Source organism: Patagioenas fasciata, chromosome 29, assembly GCF_037038585.1.
Source record: "Patagioenas fasciata isolate bPatFas1 chromosome 29, bPatFas1.hap1, whole genome shotgun sequence".
Taxonomy (NCBI): domain Eukaryota; kingdom Metazoa; phylum Chordata; class Aves; order Columbiformes; family Columbidae; genus Patagioenas; species Patagioenas fasciata.
In genome coordinates, this window is record NC_092548.1 from 3,949,396 (window position 1) to 3,969,989 (window position 20,594).

Here is a 20,594-nt window from a genome sequence, read left to right on the forward strand (position 1 = left end):
CACCTCCTGTGCCCTCTTTCTAGAAAGGACTATGACATAGAAGTCAATAAAGTGATCCTGCTCCTAAAGCTGCCTGAGCTGCCTTGGACACTGTGACAGAGGAGCGCAAGCAGCTCCAGGCGGGACCATCTCACGTGCAGGCCGGCTGCAAAGTGTTTGAGGGCTGGGAAGGGGCAGAAGCTCCCAAAGCACCTGGAGCCCCCCACACTGTCCCTTTGCTTGGCCAGAGCTGCTCACACTCAGGTCTAAAACAAATCAAGGGCTCCCACAAGCACTTGGAGCATCTCACTTCTGATAAGAGAGGCAGAAGTAATAATAGATTTTATCTCCACCCAGTGCAAACTGCTTAAGGATAAACTGCTCGTAAATCACTCTAACGCTGTTTGAGCTACGCTAGAAACAAACCTGAAAATAAAAAAGGATTCTATTCTATTCTATTCTATTCTATTCTATTCTATTCTATTCTATTCTATTCCATTCCATTCCATTCCATTCCATTCCATTCCATTCCATTCCATTCCATTCCATTCCAGTATCTGCAGCTCTCCAGGATACTGGAAAACACAAAGCGCTCCCTCCTTGACCTGTCTTGGAATTAATAACACAAAAAGTTTCTGTCCCTGCAGGTACATGAATGTGTGTGCATACGTACACTCCTATATATAAAACCCCATTACACAAGCACAATCTGATACATGAGCGTGAGCTGTGAGAACAGGTCAGAGCTGCAATGCCCACCAGACCCACTCTGCAGTAACACACAAACACATCTGTGTGCAGCTGGGAGGACAGCTCTCACTTCTATATCTACCCTCCCCAGATTTGTAGTGACCTTACTTCCCAGGCAAAGTGATAAGTATTTTTGAAAATCCAAATAGTCTCATTTATTCCTAAAAATAGATATGCGGCAGCTCAGGGCCCTGTTGTGAGCAGGTATGAATCAGCCTCACGTCAATGAAGGTATCCAAGATATCACAGTTTGATAAGCAGTTTGATAAGATCCCTACAGATCCAGCCCTGCGCCGAGCAGTGTGTCATTACCCATCTGCAGAGGGGAAAACTCACCTAAACCAATCAGTTTTGCAAGCGCATGCTGGTGAGGTACCAGTAATCCCCCCAAAGATTGGGGGGATTGACACTTCCTTAACCAAATCCCACTTCTTCAAAAAAAGAAAGAAGAGAAAAAGCTCAGACATTAAAAGCTTCAGAAACAAGAACCATAAAGGGATAAAAAAATGTTTCCCAGTGCTGTATTTCACATCTGAGATGGGAGAATTAGAGGCTAAATAGCTCCAAATCCAGCCCTGCTCCAGGTGCTGTGCCCACCTCTGCAGCAGGAAGGGGCTACTGGAGGAATCTGCAGCCTTTTCTTTAATATTTTTAGTTAAAAAGTGTAGTAAGCATTTTAAGAAGCCTAGGAGGCATCAAAAGAGCTATATATTTTCTAAAACGAAGATGGAACAGATGAGTCCTCGCACGAGCTGGGCTGCAGGAACAGCGCTGCCCCTCTCTAAGTGCACATCTCAAAGCCGCATATTTCAACACAGAACTGTCAGCCCAGCTGACAACACATGTTGATTTTTAAAGGGGATTTTGCACACACTGTGGTGTCAGTACGAAGGCACAGACACACAGGATCCTTCACTCATGAAGGAGGATGCCAGATCCACAGCATGTTAAGAAAAGGCAGGTTTCGGGGCACATGCTCCAAAATAAGTCAATATTTTTACTTACTTGTCAATATTTTTTACGTATTTTGATTTTATTGACTTATTTGTCTGGGTTTTTTGTGGGGTTTTTTTGCTGTCTGCAGTGCTGGTCCAGCTCTGGGTCCTCAGCACAGGACACACATGGACCTGCTGGAGCGGGGCCAGAGGAGCCCCAGGAATGATCCGAGGCTGGAACAGCTCTGCTGGGAGGACAGGCTGAGAGAGCTGGGGGGTTCAGCTGGAGAAGAGAAGCTCCGGGGAGACCTTAGTGTGGCCTTTTCATACGTCAATGGGGTTGATAAGAAAGATGGGGACAGACTTTTGAGCAGGGCCTGTTGCGATAGGACAAGGGGTGATGGTTTAAACTAAAGGAGGGAGATTCAGGCCGGACATGAGGAAGAAATTGTTGCCCTGAGGGTGGTGAGAGCCTGGCCCAGCTTGGCCAGAGAGGTGGTGGATGAACCATCCCTGGAGACATCCCAGGCCAGGCTGGGTAAAGATGTCCCTGCTGCGCTGCCTTTTTTCTTTTTTTTTTTTTAATTAGCAAAAAACTAAATAAGGATGATGCACAAGATTTGCCATCAGGGAGCTGTGCAGGGACAAACTTTTAGCCTCGTACTTCAGCAGTCGTCATCCTGCAAAAAACGCCCATCATCGGGGACTGAGCGCAGGGAGCCAGCCCAGCACATGCTATGAGTGCTCTGAATGAGCCTCCGGTTCCTCTTCCCCCCCAGGAACACACTGGTTTGAGACAATGAGTGTCCTGAGGACCCAGGTGTAGAGGTAAATTACGTTTTGAAAAACTAGGTGGGAATAATAAGAATTATTAATTAGCCTTTCTTTCAAGGTGTAAGCAAGGCTGGCGAAGAACAGATGAAATGTAGAAAGCAGCAGTAAAAAAAAATCTTTGGATTCCCACTCCACACGTGAGCACAGAGAAGCAGTTTGCTCCAAAGTGGAGGATTTCTCCCCAGGCAGTGACCAGTGTGACAAGTCATGGAATCCCAGAATGTCAGGGGTTGAAGGGCCCTGGAAAGCTCCTCCAGTGCAATCCCCCATGGAGCAGGAACACCCAGCTGAGGTTCCACAGGAAGGGGTCCAGGCGGGTTTGAATGTCTGCAGAGAAGGAGACTCCACAACCTCCCTGGGCAGCCTGGGCCAGGCTCTGCCACCCTCACCAGGAAGAAGTTTCTTCTCGTATTTAAGTGGAACCTCCTGTGTTCCAGTTTGCACCCATTCCCCCTTGTCCTGTCACTGGTTGTCACCCAGAAGAGCCTGGCTCCATCCTCCTGACACTGCCCCTTTCCATATTGATCCCCATGAATGAGTCCCCCCTCAGTCTCCTCTTCTCCAGCTCCAGAGCCCCAGCTCCCTCAGCCTTTCCTCACACGGGAGATGCTCCACTCCCTTCAACATCTTGGTGGCTGCGCTGGACTCTCTCCAGCAGTTCCCTGTCCTTCTGGAACTGAGGGGCCACAACTGGACACAATATTCCAGGTGTGGTCTCCCCAGGGCAGAGCAGAGGGGCAGGAGAACCTCTCTGACCTACTGACCACCCCCTTCTAATCCACCCCAGGTACCATTGGCCTTCCTGGCCACAAGGGCCCAGTGCTGGCTCATGGTCACCCTGCTGTCCCCAGGACCCCCAGCTCCCTTTCCCTTACACTGCTCCCACCGAAGGGCAAGCACTTACAGCAATCTTGGCCTTGATACTGGCCAGCTTGTCCTGGGCAGCCGCCAGCTCGGCGTTGGCCCTGCTCAGAGCCTGCCGCTTGTGCTGCACCTCGCAGAACACAGCGTGGAACCGCACCATGTTCACCACCCAGGAGCAGAGCCCGGCCGCCGCCAAGGACTTGGTGGTCACAAATTCGGGTTTAAACTTGGGATCCTGTAAATAGGGCTGAAGGGCTTTGAGGCAGTTCTCATGGATGTTCTCCTTGTCGAACTTGATCAAGGAGTCCAGGAAGCCATCCACCCTGGCCATGGCGGCTTTGGCTGCTTTCCAGCTCCTGTCCTTGGGAATCTTTCCTCCTGGGGCCATCAGCACCATCACGGCTGCGGTGACATTGCTGACAGCTGAAGGTGGTGAGCCAAAGGACCTCAGCTCCGTCAGATTCTTCTGAAAACGGGAAAACAAGGTTGTTAGACAAAAATTAATGGGTTTGCTTTCTACTTTGCAACTAATAGAGTCAGGCTCCCAAGCTATCAATCTGATAAATTGGGTTTCTTCCAGCCCAAACATTCTTGCCTCTAAATCACCGCTGTGCATGTCTGCAGCACATGTGCTCAGTTCCCTGCACCCGGACCAGCCCAGCCCCATGTTCCTCCCCACACTCCCACCCTTTCCCTGCTGCAGGAGGTTTTTTGCCGTCTCAGAAGATCAGGATAAGGAAAAAGGAAAACTTTCCAAATAATAACCTCTTCAAATTGCCCCCAGCCCCTCTAAAACTGCCTTGAAGCTCTTCTCTTTGTGCTCAACTACTCCCTGTGCCAGACACCCTTGCACTGAGGTCTTGTTGAACTATCTGTGTGCACCCCTGGGGCCATCATCCAGCCCAAATTTAGGCACTTAAACAAAGCACCTTTAGCAGGATGGCAGTCATTGGGGTGAACAGACAGTCCCCTCACAAGAAAATCAGCTAATCCACCTCCTCCACTGTCAACACAGGCAGCTTCAGTGAGTCCCTAATAGAAAGTGGGATGAATCTTAACCTAAGTTAAAAAAAGGTGAATTGTGGAGAAAGCACCTATTTCCTAACACCCTTGCAACTGTGACAATAAAGCAGTGCTGAGGATTTGATCTGCTGACATCTTAAATCTTGTCTCCACGCACACGCGATTTAGCTTTAGCATAGGAAAAACCAGCGCGGGTAACTCAGCTGTGCTCAGATGACACGCTGTTGTCAAAACAAGGATAAGGGCTGTTTCAACACTGGTTTAAGGAAAATCTATGAGTTTCAGTCAGCTCCTGTTTCTATCAGTTCTGAATAGTTTTTAATCTATTTTCTCTGATGTTCTGCTTCTATCAGTTTCTATCTGTGGCAGCAAGGTGCGAGAGTCTGGTACTTCTGAGCATTCATTTTTTAGATAAAGGTATCTGCCATGAATCTATTCCTAAATGTGTCTTCGTTTGCTTTGAGCTTTTCTTAATCATCGAGCTGGCAGAAACAGGCCCTTGGGAGCTGTGTGCATTTCCAGTGTGAAACGTCTCTAATTAACATGCTCGATGACACGGAGCCAACCGTGAGCACAGGCGAGCAGCCCGACATTCCCTCCCGTGTCCCCAGCACCCAGCTCAGCTCAGCCGGGAGCAGCACGGACGATGTGGCCTCTCCGGAGCCCCCGTGTGCTGGGGGTGCTGCTTGGGGGGCTCTGGCAAAGCAGCCTGTCTTTCACAGCCTGCATCTTGCTGGCAATGGGATGCTGAGTGGGTGCTGTTGTTCTTTCCCTAGGAAGTGAACACTTCACGGCATGACAGGAACGGGGACGCCACTGCCCTGGGTGGAGGGGAGGATGATGCTGTCCTGGTCAGGAGATGGAGGAAGCCCTGGGCAGCATGGGGTGCCTGGTTTCCTTCCCTATTGTGAGAGTTTCTGGCGCCACGGGAAGAGGACAAGTCAAGCCCATGGTGAGCGCCACGCTGATGAACTTGAGTACCATGTAAAAGGAGCTCTGCCCTTTTCCCTGATGGCATCAATCTGTTGCATTTTAATCACAGAATCATGGAATCATTTTGGTTGGAAGAGACCCTCAAGATCATCAAGTTCAACCCATGACCTGACTCTGGCACTAATCCATGTTCCTATGAACCTCATCTCCGCATCTGTTCCACCCCTCCAGGGATGGTGGCTCCACCACTGCCCTGGGCAGCCTGTTCCAATGCTTGACAACCCTTTCCATTCAGAAATTTTTCCTGATATCCAATCTAAACCTCCCCTCGTGCAACTTGAAGCCATTCCCTCTCATCCTATCGCTTGCTATTCAGGAGAAGAGATCAACACCCTCCATGCTACAACCTTATATCACTCTAAATTCTTCTTCTGCACACTGGAGTATCCCCAGGATGGAAACCAGACAGGACACTGACACCGAGTGCCACCTGCCTCAGGAACCACTATGGCATCCTCAGATGTCTCTGGACCATCTCCAGGGGGATATTCCTTGCAGGCAATTGCATGGCGAGTTTGTTGCTTTTGATACTGTCACTGTTTTCTGCTCTCTGTAACCTGTGCGGAGACTGAGCAGCACTGGCCGAGCACCATCCTCCTCCTCACACGGGCACAGGCTGCCCAGAGAGACAACTCTGCCTCCTCTTGCAAGTGCTTTGTGCCAAGCAGAGACCCACGGGCAGGGGAAGGCAGTCCCGGAGTCGCTGTGCCTTCATCTCCTCCTTCCCTCCTCCCAAAATGAGATGAGGATGTCGAAACATCAGATCCCCCGAGTTCCATGTCCTGCACTCCTTAGGGGATGCAGGTGCTGAGGAACAGCCCGCAGACAAATTGCACTGCAAGAGATAAAGGGCATTTTTGTCTCTAAAACCTGATTTCCTAAGTTTTCAAACTCACTGTCACATCTGGCTTTGCATTTTTTTGATTTTGCAGGTGCTCTGTGCTGGGTCTGTCATAACCTGCTGGGCATCCATCATGGTCCATATACTTATTACCTTAATTATTTTATGCATATACTATACAAGTCTGAATAGACATGGTTGTTCTTCTTTTAAACTAGCAGGTGACACTGGCACAGAAATGTCCATGTATCCACATACTTACTGAGCTTCTTGGTAGCTAACTATGTATATTTACTGCTGCATTCTACTTGACAGTTTTTCTCACTATTTTCCATATTAATGTTGCATATAGCAGTGCTGCCCAAAGAAGACAGATAATTGGGGAGAAACTGTATATACACACACAAATATTGCAGATTATTCACATTAGTAAGCAGGTCAAGCTCTCCGGCGCATCTCCGATCAGCAGGTAAAGGAGACCATGCCTTCCAGTGCTCTGCTACTGCAGCTTCACAGGTCCCTAGAGAAAAATCCCAGCATCTCCCTAATCTTTGCCTAATGAAATATTCTACAGCTCCAGCACGAAACCAAAACTAATAAGGAGACAAACATTTTCCCTTTGTACAGTCCTTTCCCTTCCAGGAACAAGAGCCAAAGCAACACATCTCTGCAGCAAAGCCATGTTTTCTGAAAGCTAATTAAACAGCAAACCCATTCCTGATGACGGAGAGTTGTTTTCCTCTCCCCCAACAGGGCTATGACTGAGCCATGGTTTGAGGCATGACAGAGCCTTGCCTTGCTGCAATCATGGGATTCATTCTGATTTTCCAGCTGCACCAGGTGCTTGGCCACTCCTCTGCCCTGGGTGCAGCAGGAGTTTTCTGCTCCAGGATGCCGTGTGAACTTCAAGTCAAGATAAATTGTAGGTCCGTCCAGGTTCCAGTATAAGTTGGGGAATGACCTGAGCAACCTGAGCTGTTGAAGGTGTCCCTGCTCATGGCAGGGGTGGCACTGGGGGAGCTTTGAAGGTCCCTCCGACCTAAACCATCCTGTGATTCTATGGATCTATGATTCTAAGGTGACCTTCCCTTCCTTGTGGGGCAGAACCAACGAGCAGTGGAGCCAGCCAACAGTGGAGAAGAGGTGCAAACGAAACACCCACCTCCAGTTCCTCCTGCTCTCCATAAACATGAGTAAAAGGCAACTTGGTGCAGCCTTGCTGCTACTCTAAGTTACACCAAGAACCCAGTATGCACCAGCTGGGAGGAAGCTGGAGGAGGGTGAATACATCGCCCAAAAATTTGGGCCATCAGATGATATTTCCCCCTGCTCCAATGCAGTCAGCAGATACTGGATTCCCAGGGGAATCTTTACCCTACCTTGTTAAGGGTGTTCAGAGCAGCCTGGGCAGCCTCCAGGGCAGGCTCAGCTTTGGCCAGGTCCTCCTCGCAGTCCTTCTGTTTCTGCTCGACCTCCTGGGTGATAAGTGCCACTTTCTGCTCCTCCTCATCAGCAATCGCCTTTTCCCTGCTCACTTTCTCCGTCTACCACTCCCACCACCCGGATCAGCTTGTCAGCATCCTCATTCTTCTGCTTCAGCTCCACTTCTTGGGCTGCCAGCCTGGCCTTCAGCTCATCCACCTGGAGGGAAGAAACACATGTGGGAGCACAGACACGCACCAACCTGTTCCTGCCCTGCACAGCAGCACAGGGTCACACTCCGGAGGGGCTGAGCAGCACTCAAAAGCACAGAGGGCCTGTGGGCAAAGCAAGCAATGCCACGGTAGCACAGAAAAGTGGTATTCTAGCTGTTAGCAAGATTTGCTGCTCTCCTTTGCCCATGGTTGCTTGGGTCAGGGTCGGTGTGTGTGGTGCACACAGTGGAGCAGCCTGCGAGCGGTGAGGAACCCAGCAGGGGAGAAACCCCATCAGCAGATGGAGCTGCTGAGGTTGTCCCAGCCCTGCTCCCTGCCTGGAAAGAGGACTGAGGTGCCAGGGCAATGCAAATGCTGCTTTGAGTATGATCTGATGGGAAGCAGGTGGAAACTTTCATTTCAGCTGTTCCTGGGATTGCCTTTGTGCAATCAGGAGCCTCACCATAGGCCAGGCACTTGCAGCAAGCTGTTCTCATCAGAAAACCAAATACACCCAGCTGTCACCTCTCTTTGAACACGAGATCTGGTGTCACATCACGTCCCCTCTAACAGAGGCACGCATGCACTGTACATATGTGTTTGGCAGTGGCGATGACGCACTACAATTCAGCTACGCTTTCTTTCTCTTCTCAGCCTTGACACCTACAGAACAGAGCAGGTGTTATTTTGCCACGTGCAGGTTTTGAGGAGGTCCTGTGCACCAGGAACCCCCTGCTTGCCAGGCACACCCTGCAACACACCTCCTCCCCCCCGCACCCCGCACACACACGGCAGAAGAAGATGCCCATCAGTTCCCTTACAACCATCAGGTCCTACAGACTTGTGGCACTAAGGGCATTTTTCACACCACAAACATCATGATTGTGATCTGCTGACACATACAGCCCTTGTCAGACGCCCAAGGCTTGAGGGACTTTACATTGTGGAATCATAGAATCATTTTGGTTGGAAAAGACCTTTAAGATCACCAAGTTCAACTGTTTAACCTACACTGGCACTAACTCACATCCGTAAGAACCTCATCTCCACGTCTGTCCACCCCTCCAGGGATGGTGACTCCAGCACTGCCCTGGGCAGCCTGTTCCAATGCCCCACAGCCCTTTGGGGAAGAAATTGTTCCCCACATCCAACCTCAGCCTCCCCTGGCGCAACTTGAGGCCGTTTCCTCTGCTCCTGGCGCTTGTTCCTGGGGAGCAGAGCCCGACCCCCCTGGCTCCAAGCTCCTTTCAGGCAGTTCAGAGATCAGAAGGTCTCCCCTCAGCTCCTGTTCTCCAGCTGAACCCCCCAGCTCCCTCAGCCGCTCCCATCACACTTCTGTTCCAATTCGTGATGTCAAATGAGCTTGAGAAGGGATCCCCCATTCAGCTGGCAGCCTCGAGGCACAGCAGTGGTAGCAGCTCCACCAAGCAGCTACTCAGACGCGTAAGGTAGGAGCACTTTCAGCAACAGGCTGGAGCGCTCACATGGTGGGGCAGCTCACACTGGCTCTCACTCCAAGACAGAAAGTCTCTTTCTAAAAGCACCGTATCGATTAATTTCCACAGGCTCTGTGCAGACCATGGAGTTTTTCCCTGTCCTGAGGTCAGGCGCATAAAGGATTACTTAATGCTCCTTCAATACATCTTTACCTACATAAAAGTACTTACTAGAAGGGAAGTCAGACACTTGCTTTTGTTGATAATTCCATTTTTATACCAGAAGAGAGAGCAAGATTCGCAATCATATAAACTGAAGCTATTGACATTCGGCATCAGCTTCAAGTGGAGGGCGGTTTCTTAGAAGTCTCTTTGTGCGCTTCAGTCATTGTCACCTCCTGCTGCCCAGCACTACAATGCTGTTTTCACCTGGGCAAAGGCGCAACTGTAAATCCAGATGACTCCAGCCTTCAGGAGCATGGAATCCCTTCATTCAGCAAACTCAGCAGCAGCTTCTTGTTCAGCTCCACATCTTTGGGGATTGCAGGAAACTGAAGTGGGAGGCTTCACTGATAGCAGATATGGCTTGTGAGCTTCTGCCCAAAAATGATGTGCTGGATATAGACATGAATGGGAGCTTTAGGGGTTTACGTGGCCACAACAAAACAAGTGAGGGATTAAAACCCACCAGCACTCAACAGCTGATGTAAATTCAGCCCTCAGCACAGCCTCTGAGAACAGAAAATGTTCTGACAAAACCTTCTTTCAGCCAAGCACATGTAATAGCGGAAGGGTAAATGACTTGCTATAACACTGTCAGGATTTTAAAATCAAGAAATTCAGTTGGGGCTTTGCCCGAATGAAACATTTGGAAGGCCAGAGGTGTGTGTTACTGTGAAGGTGTGTGTTACTGCCCAGTTTGGCTTGGGCAACACGTTAAATTCCCAGTGGAAATGATCCAAGTGGGAGCTGAGGACCCTCTGCTAACAGACCTCGCCACATCTGGGGGACGTTTGCTGACCTCCAGCCTCCCTCACCTGTGTAAGGAAACAAATCACACTTCCCCAGTGAGGCTACAGCTCAAACACAGTTGAACAGGGACAATTTAATAGTGTTTGTGCAGTGGAAAGAGAGAAACAGGAGCTACGCCTAAACAACTAAATCCACTCTCTTTAGTGGTATCCTGGGGGCAGCACCAGGAATGCAGATTTATGAACTTCACTCCTCCAGTTTCACCCCCTCAACACATCAAACAAGTTCCCTTTAATGTCAGGCTCGTTTCCACAGCAAAACCAGTCTGTCACATCCATTTCTCCTCCCTTCCCACACAGCCTGATGCCCAGCCATGAAAACGCCTGATGAGACAGCGCTGAGCGGGGCGGGCTCACACCGCCGCCTCGGGAAGGCACAGCTGAAATATCTAATGCGCTCCCACGGGTGGCCTGCGGAGCCGTCCCTGGCACAGCAATGCCAGGAATAAAGGCATGAAAAATTCTCCTCTTTCTACAAACGTCACGGTAACCAGGTACTCAGATTTCCCCTCTCTCACACCAAAAAGGGTGGCAGCTTGCACACAGAGCTATTTGCTGCTTCTTCGGAAACTTTTGGGTAACACTTCAAGAATAATTGTACAAAGAGAGACCGAGGTGGCAGGAAAAATGACAGCAGACCATCACCCCAGAGTGAGGAGAGAACACTATTAATCTCTCTGTGTGTGGTATTTCCAGCAGACATTGGTGGGTTGAAGTCCCCCACAAGAACAAGGGCTGGCGATCAGGAGACTTCTCCCAGCTGCCCACAGAATATTGCACCTGCCTCTTCATCCTGGTTGGGTGGGCTGTAACAAACCCCCACCAGGATATTGGCCTTGTTGGTCTTCTTACCCATGAACACTCAACCAGGACAGAGCAAGAAGAATTATTAAAGAACAGAAAACCTGCAGGGCAGGTTCCCAGAAGACTCATTTTACCTCATTTTCCCTGCTTTGTTTCAAGAACACAAAATACATCACAAAGGTCAGCGACTAATTGATAGAGCAAGCAAGACTTGGATCTGGAATCCAGTGATGCAATATTAACCAAGGTCATCCAAAAAATGACTCAGCAATGAGCTCTGAACAGAGCGCTGACCTCTTCATGGTGAACATCACTTGGAAAAACAAATTACTCATCCCACGCATCTTCCTAAGTCTTCTATGTCCTAATAACTGGAAGCCGGCTCCTGCGTTTCAGGGTACTGAGGACAGTCGCTGTCTTCAGGGAAAGATGGTGAGGAAACATAGGAAATGGAAAACATTTCTTTAGAAGAAAAGTTGGTCAACAGTATCAAGTTGTCCAGAGCAGGGACGAGGGGTGGAGAGGGGAAACAAGTCAAAGGAGGGGGAAGAGGTTATTTTGAAGTTGGAATGGTTAAGTCAAAATGTACCCCGCAACTATTTGCACAACAGCTCCCTCATGCTGAGGCCACACTGGAAGGTCTATAGAAACGCATAAAACTCATAATTAACTTGTCGTGGCATCCAAGCAGCAGGAAACTGGAGAATCCTGGTGACAGGAGCACTAGTCCTCAGACGTAAGGCCACACCCAGGCATCGAAATCCTCCACCTTTGCTTTGAAATTTAAAGAAAAAAACAAAACCAAAACAACCCACAACATATCACTTTCAAGCACCACGACACAGCTTGGAGATGACACACCTGAGACATAAGACTCGTCAGCTCCTCAGCACCAGGACCAACCATGGGTGAGTGTAAAGTTCAGACAAGATTGAACGTTCTGGTATGATTTTCACTACTGCTAAATATCCACACCCTTGTTTCAACTCGGCAGCAGTTTTGACTATTGCACACATCTGATATTTCAGGTGTTTAATTTTAGGCCCCCAGTGCTAATCTCAGATTCAAATTTGACACATTTCTCCTCACTGCTCTGCATCTTCAGGAACCTCACAAACAGGCGTTTCTCACCCAGCCTTACTCCAACCAGATATGAACATCGCTTCCTTTTATCCTTCTCGCAACAGTAAAATAGACAAGACCCCAAGGTGCTGTGGCTCCCCATCTCCTCCCCAGCCCTCCACCACTCCTCAGCACCTCTTCTGTGGCTGGTCAGAGAACCCTTGCCAACAAAACACCTATATGCAGATACAACTGAAGAATACAAAAGGTCCCCATGTTTGACCGACACTACAGGGACTTGTTTCCCCTCAAAAGGTTGGTTTCATATTAGTTGCTTGCAATAAAAAATAGACCTAACACAAATTTTCCATCACTGGGACACCACCAAAACCAGCAGCAATGCACAGGTCAGCAAAATGATTTCCCCCCATAGGTAGGGTGGGTGTGAGGTCGCTCTGGTTGACATCACTGGTTCTAACTGGTGTTCTCTGCTACTGGCTGTTCAACCGCAGCCCCATCCTTCCGCAGGAGATGACAGAACCTGCAAAGGGGACATGAAACATGCCCCCTCCCATTCTGTGTCCTCAAAGACCTGTCCTGCACCATGAAGAAAGCAAGTGCTCAAGTGAGACGCAGGCTCTCAGAGCCAAGAGGCACTAATAAAGCCCATACATCACCCTCCAGCGAGGCACATACCCTTCTGAGCACGACAGACGTTGTTGATGTCAGCAGCATTACCCAGAGCACATAGGCAGAAGGGAGTGAACCCGCTAGTCCTTCATTCCCACCAACCCCCTGCATTTCCTCAGAGCAGCTTCAGGAGAGGTCCATTTGCCACAGCAGAAGCTTGTAAGAGAACATTTGAAACAGTTAATAGAATATGAAATGGAGAGAAAAACGGGAGCTAGCAACTGGTGTAGACAGCAAAGCTCTGAAAGGCAGTTTGAGTCACTACAGAGGGGTTTGTGAAATACTCAGAACAACATCTAGTCTTTACTGCACAAGAGTGCCAGTGCTGGTCCTTGGCAGGGCGATTTGGGGATGGCTGGTCTACATTTCAGACACGCAGTAGCTTCCCTCAAAGATGGACAGCATAATGCAAGGAAAAATGACCATCAGCTATATTTTAAAAGGATTCTTGCTGAAGTCATTGTAGATCCCCTGGATGCTACTCCAAAAATCACTGATCTCCCTCTATTTTATAAGGTATCTTGTCACAACTGAAAGATAATAATTAAAAGATGTACATAGCCAGTTGGATCCCTATCTCATTTCAGTTCCTGTGATCTGTCACCAGGGACTGGCACCACCCCAGCAGCAGGGACTGAATATACATCCCTCCCCTTCTCCTTTCCAGTACAGACACAACTCCTGCTCCTCAAAGAACCAGTTCACACCAGACTAGAGCCAGGATCTAGTGCAAATTTTACACTCTGCACAGTTCCAGCCGGTAAAGTTCTCCTTCAAACCAGGATGAGGAGATGCCTCTAACAGAGAAACACGAAAACCCATCAGCTTTTAACCCCAAGGGTTTGCTTACCTGTGCAGATGTGCTCTTGAGCTTCTCCAGGCCATTCTCCAGCCGCTCCATTTTTGCTTTTAAATCCTTGCCCTTCTTCAGTAGCAAATTCTGATAGAGTTTGATTTGCTCAAGGAAGGACTTTGGAGTGGTGTAGTTATATCGTCGCTCATTGCTCAGATACAATCGCGAAATCTCGTTGACACTTGTGTGGACATAGGCCATGAATTTGCTTATTGAATCTTTCACTGAATCCTAAAAGTAAGATGAGAAGACAAGGAGAAAATATTTCAAACTGAACAACTATATGTAGTGCAGATCTGTGCCATATACAAAGGAATTTATTAACATTTTATTCTGCTGCAGCAAAATCCAGGCTGGAACATCCAAGTTGATCCCTTTTCATTTGTTATCTCTAAAATAACTTTGTCTGTTCATGTACTGTATACCTCTTTTTATATCTTTTTATCTCATATTTTATCTTATTCCAAGCAATTTTTCTAGCATTAAGCTCTATAAAATAACAGCCTTTCAAGCATAAATTTGGGCTTTTCTCCTCTACAAATAGGGAAAGCACACACATAAAAAGAAACATTGTAGACTTTATTCTACAAAAATCCTGCCCAGAAAAGCTAAATAAACATAACTGAATCTCTTTTAGTCTAGCAGCAGGTTGTCATCAATGAGAACTTGACATAATTTTGCCCTTGAGAATTACAGGCGCTCAGACACGCCTGTGGAGAGCAAAGCCCACGTTCCCTGCAATAACCATAAGCATTAGGTTATTTCCTGCACCGATTTGTAAGCTGCCGCTCTTGCTTGCAAAGCAGTGGTGTGTCTGGCAGTGCTATCAGTGCACAAACACAACATGGTGCCCACGGCCATGCTTCAGCTGAGGGCTGTGCCCCTCTCTGAAAAACCTGCTTTGCTTAAGTTAATTAGCATCATAGAAACATTTTGGTTGGAAGAGACACTTGAGAACATCAAGTGTAACGATAACTTAACTCTGGTATTAAATCATGGCCCTAAGAACTTAATCTCTGTCTAACCCCTCCACAAGGATGGTGACTCCATCACTGCCCTGGGCAGCCTGTTCCAATGCCCGACAGCCCTTTGGGGAAGAAACCTTAGTTAATATCCAATCTGAACCTTCCCTGGCACAACTTGAGGCCATTTTCTCTCATCCTAAAGCAGTAGAGAGTTACCAGCAATTCCTCTCTGAACGGTCACCCAGATGTCCTGGGTGAGTGCTGTCCCTGCAGTGCTGTCCCCATCGCGAGAGGCACTGCTTGCACCAAGCAGAGGGACATGTCACACCTGGCTGCCACCAGCACCCCCCGCAGAGGAACCCAAACCCAGGCACGGCCATGGCAGCCCCAGATGCCAGTGGGTGAGGTGCTCACCTCCACGGTCTCTGTTTCTTGCAGAAAGCGGAGGCTGACAGACTCGAGGGCCTCCTGCGGCCACTCCTGGAACCAGTCTATGGCCGTGCAGCTGATGATGGCAGGGAACCTCCTGCTGCGGACACGGAGCTTGCTGCCCACGGGCGAAAAACACAGCACAACCTGCAGAGCCCAGGGAAGGAGAACGGGAGAAGACACAGCCAGGAGCAGGCATGGGGTTCCAGCTGCACAGCCCAGCTCAGGCTCTTCCATCCACTTCCAACGGGCACAGACTGAAACACAGGAGGCTCCATCTGAACATGAGCAGAAACTTGTTTGCTGGGAGGTGCCAGAGCCTGGCCCAGGCTGCCCAGAGCGGGTGTGGAGTCTCCTTCTCTGAGACATTGAAACCCGCCTGGACCCACCTGTGTGATCTGCTCTGTGACCCTGCGTGAGCAGGGCTTGGACTGGGGGATCTGCAGAGGGCCCTTCAGCCCCACCAGGCTGGGATTCCGTGAATGGAAGATCTCACAGCACCAGCTGAGGTTACAGCAACCTCAGTCCTTGAGCCCTTGCACTTCAGGCCAGCAAGCCTGGCATGGAAAAAAAGGTAATGTGGCAGTGAACACATTTTTTCTCTGCAATAAAGACAAGCAGTGGTGTTAAACATTGCCATGGTCAAAAGCAGAAGCCTGGCACACTTTCAAGCTTGAAGCTGGGTTTTAATAAAACCACCCTTCCCTGCTTCAGCAGTGAAACAAAGCTTTGCCCAGCAGGGAACTGGCATCTGTATTCAAGTGGTGCAACCAGGAATTAAAGTGAATGGATCTAAATTGTCCTGGCAGGACCACAGGCCCACCTGGGCTGTTTCCCCGAAAGCAGCATTGAAAAGAGTCGAGGTGGCTCAAACTCAAAATCTGCTTTTATCAGAGTGAGACATTTTTTGAATAGAGAAACCTCAAAACAAAGCAGAACAGAAATAAAAGCATTTATGAATATATTTTCCCTACTCATTGCATTTTTGTGCAGCAGGTCCTTTGCTTTTCAGGCTTTTATTTCAGTCCAGCTGCTAAAAGTTTCTGAGTTGCAGCAAATTGTGCAGTGTATGTGGGCCCCTGGGGGTCTCTCTTTGCATTATTCTGGGGCCTGGTCAAGGGGCTGTTACTCCCTTGCCCAGCATCCCCTCTGCCCTGCACCATTTCTCCTTCCTCCAGCCTTATCCCTTCCCTCATCCCCTGCCTTTCCTGCAGGCTGGGAGCCTCCTGCCCCACAGCCGCTTGGCCCACAGCTCCTCTTGGCAGCACAAGCTCTGCCTTTGCCAGCAGGAAACTCCTTCTGGAAGGACGTAAAGTCAGGACAAGGCAAAGTACCTTTCCTCTTTGTTGCCTCACAACCAGCTTTAACAGCAAGATAAGACCCAAGAACCAAAACCTACCACTACTGTTCATCACAGCCCTTTTCCTGTGAGCCCGCTGTGGCTCATAAATCCATATAAGCTTTGTTAATTGGCCACAAAGAAGGACATGGACAAGATGCCACCATGCAATGAAGTAGCAACATGTGAGCAAGGACCAGCTTGGGAAGCAGTGTATCTCACTCAGTGCATCATCCCTCTCCCACTTGTTAGCCCTGGCTGGTACCTTAGCAAGTGTCATAGGACAGGCTGCTGTTAGCTCAGATGTCGCTATAGTGGGTCAACACCTCCATCATGATCTGTTTTTTAGAAGCCACAAAAGAACTGCCTGTAACAAACCCACTTTAGTTTCCATTTCAGAAGAGGTAGCTGAACTTAGAGCTCCTGCTCCTCTGCCATGGCCACTGCGCATGGGGACAGACACACAGAAATCCTTCCTGCACCTTCAAGCATATGCCTTGGGCACCTCTACGTTTTTCTGTCAGGGCCAGGCAAGTTTCAGGAAGCTGTCCATGTACAAAAGCCTCTTCACAGGATCCCAGACGATTGGGCTGAAGGGACCTCTGCAGATCCCCCAGTCCAAGCCCTGCTCACGCAGGGTCACAGAGCAGATCACACAGGTGGGTCCAGGCGGGTTTCAATGTCTCAGAGAAGGAGACTCCACACCCGCTCTGGGCAGCCTGGGCCAGGCTCTGGCACCTCCCAGCAAACAAGTTTCTGCTCATGTTCAGATGGAGCCTCCTGTGTTTCAGTCTGTGCCTGTTGCCCCTCACCCTGGCGCTGGGCACCACTGTCCATCCTCTGACACCCACCCTGGAGATATTTATAAGCATAAATAATACTTCCTAGCTGACCCCATCCATCTGCTGTAACACACGGTTAAGGAGAAGGGTAGAAAAAAGAGAAGGGATCAGCCTCAAGTAAATCATATTCACACTGCCCTTCCAGTGCACCACAATAACAGGAATAGATCCATGAGGGGACGGGAGGCAGAAGACAACCAAGATGCTGAAAAGTCACAAAACAGCATCAGGACTCATCAGAAAATCCCCTCTACACCCAGAGAGGGAAAGAGCAGGACTGCATTCCCTCTCCTTGGGCACCTACACTGTGGCATGGTCCTCAAATTTTCCCTCAAAAATTAATTTTCCAGTTGTTCCCCATCCTAAACATGTACCTTCCCACATCAAAAAAGCAACGGGCCACCCTATCTCAGTGACCGTGTCCCACCAACACAAACGGAGCAGTAAGGAGGAGGACATGCTTTCATTGAGCAAAGATCAAGGCTTCTCTCTTTGCCCTCCCCAGCTCCTGGCCCTGTGCCGGCAGCAGTGAACAGCGCTGCAGAGGGGTAAACACCTTCTGGAACAGTCTCACTCTCCTGTGCGCCTCACTGTGCTTTCCCCGTGAGCTGAGCACACATGGGAAATAGTCCTGAAACTGTTCTGGGATCTTTTGGACATATTCATAAGGCCTTTCTATGCTGGATTATGGGCTGTGCTGGAAGAAATCCTGTAGGCACATTGCATGCCACTCAGTTTCCAGCACTCTGTTTTTAACATAATACTTCATTTCTTCTGGCAATGGAACCCCAACAACATGAACACTGATCCCTTCAGCAGCTCTTTCAAGCAGCAAGACCTCGTCCTGATGCACCCCTGTGCCCGGCTTTGAAAAGGGAGCGGCTGGTCCTGCTCAGCTCTTGAAAGAGAACGTTCTCAACTTCCATAGTGCTTTCTAACACCCAAGAAGTGATGGCAACAGAGAGCATTTCCTGCACTTCAGTACTACTTGCTGAGTGCATCACAGTTCTCATCATGAACAGGCAGAAAAGCCTTTCAGGCTGCGGTCTGACCTTCCTACCAGGCAGCCCAAAGCATCTTCACCCCATGCTCCTGCACCAAGGCAGATGGCGAAGACCTGAACTCCCCCAGCCTGTCTCACCTTCAGCTGCCGTCGAACACGCTCTATAAAAAACTTCCAGCAAGTCTCCCTGGAGTCCACCAGCCCTCGGCCTTTGACTTCATTCCTCACGCTGTTGATTATGTTTTCTACTTCATCATCGGGGAAGAGATCAGGGATTTCACCTGAGAAGAAGGCAGGTTTGGGTTTACTGGTCTGGATTTTGTTGCAGTCGCAGAGCAAAGTGAAGCAGGTGCCTCCCTCTTCAGGGCCTTGGGGAAAACCCTTCCTTGAGAAAAATCGTTGTGCCAGGCGCCCATAGGCCCCAGCAGCAGCAAAGTGGCACAGAACATCATTCTGCTAAAAAATAAGCCCTTGTGAGAGCAACATTTCTCATAAAAGTATGAGCTAAACAAACACAGAATAAAGCCAAAGTACAGAAAGTCCATTTTTGTCAGATCGACAGTGCTGATTAGATTACAAAAAAAAATCGCAAATACCTAATATGCTATACACAATAATGAAATAATTTCAGTTTTGCAAATCAATTCGTTACCTGTACCGTTCCTGCAGCTGTTCAATGCCATTGCCAGTGCTGGTAAAATAACTCCCACATCACCAAAACATTTTAAAAGTCAGAAATCTTTTAAAAACTTTTTAAAGTTAATAGTTATGCAACTGATTGCCAAAAACATAACCAGCCAATTTTTCTTTTTTTTCTGGTTACTTAATTTATCACCTATTCACTTCCCTTCTGGCTTCTGATTTGATTGAAATCATTATTATTGAGTGAGATACTGTCAATATGAGCACTAATTACTTAGGAAAATACACTAATCAGATATCTGCTTGTTTATAAGAGAGTCTAAAATATATATTCTGTTCTAGCTCCTTAGGTGATGGAAAGAAGTGAAACAAGTAAGAAAAACAAGCCTGCAGAGAGCGGGAAGCAGCCAGAGCCCTCAGGCAGCACCCGCTGGGTGGCACTAGGTCACGTTTTGGGAGGTCATAGAACCATAGAACGTCCTGACATGGACAGGACCCCCAAGGATCATGGAGTCCAACTCCTGTCCCTGCAATGACAACCCCACAGTTCACACCGTGTGTCTGAGGACATTGCCCAGTCTCTCCTTGAACACTGTCAGGCTGGGGCCGTGACATCGCCCTGGGAGCCTGTTCAGTGTCCAGCACCTCTGGGTGAAGAACCTTTCCCTCATGTCCCACTGCCCTCCCTGGCACATCTGCTGCCATTCCCTGGGTTCTGTCACTGTCACAGAGAAGAGCTCAGCCCTGCCCCTCCTGCTCCTGCTGAGGAACCTGCAGCCCCATGAGCTCTGCCCTCAGTCTGCTCTGCTCCAGCTGAACAAACCCAGGGACTTCAGCCGCTCCTCATACGGCTTCCCCTCCAAACCTTCACCAGCTTCATGTCCCTCTGGACACCCTCCAGTAGCTTTATCTCCTTTTCTCCTGTGTCCCCAGCCCTGCACACAGTGAATGCTGCAGGTGAGGCCGCCCCAGCACAGAGCAGAGCGGGACAATCCCCTCCCTGCTCGGCTGGCCGTGCCGTGCTGGATGCACCAGGACACGGGGCCCTCTTGGCTCCAGGGACACTGTTGGTTCATGTTCAACTTGCCACTGACCAGAACCCCCAGAGCTCTCCATGGAGCTGCTCTCCAGCATCTCGTCCCCCAGTCTGTCTGTACAGCCAGGGTTGCTGTGTCCCAGGTGCAAAATCTGGCACTTGCCCTTGTTACACTTGTCATGGTCCCTCCCATGGTCCCTTCCTCAGTCCTCAGTCCAGCCACAATTCTGAGCTGCCTCCCCAGACCCTGAGTGAGGACTTCTGATCTGTCCCCTCTTCCCCACATAGCAGCTACAGGAAAATGTGACACCTTTCTGAACCACCGCAAAATGACCTGGACATCCCAAACCAGGCTGCTTGGCCTGCCCCTTGCTGCAGGACACTGCAGAGCTTCACTTCATGTCATGAGATATTTGTGCCATCTACACAGGTGACAGGAGCTACTCACCCGCCTCCACAACAACCCCTGTCTTTACTCCTGATTACAAATTTATCACAGGCAGAGATTGTTTGCTGCTCAAACCATCTGGCCAATTTACAGCCACATATGTCAACTCTGGAGTTTCGCACAAACTATCGCTTCCCTGTGCTTTCAACTCTCCAGTCCTC

At 49.2% G+C, this 20,594-nt stretch overlaps 1 pseudogene; it reads right to left on the reverse strand.

Moving 5' to 3' along the window:
• Positions 1-20,594, reverse strand: part of LOC139825811 (dynein axonemal heavy chain 9-like) — a 248,318-nt pseudogene that overhangs the window by 128,010 nt on the left and 99,714 nt on the right.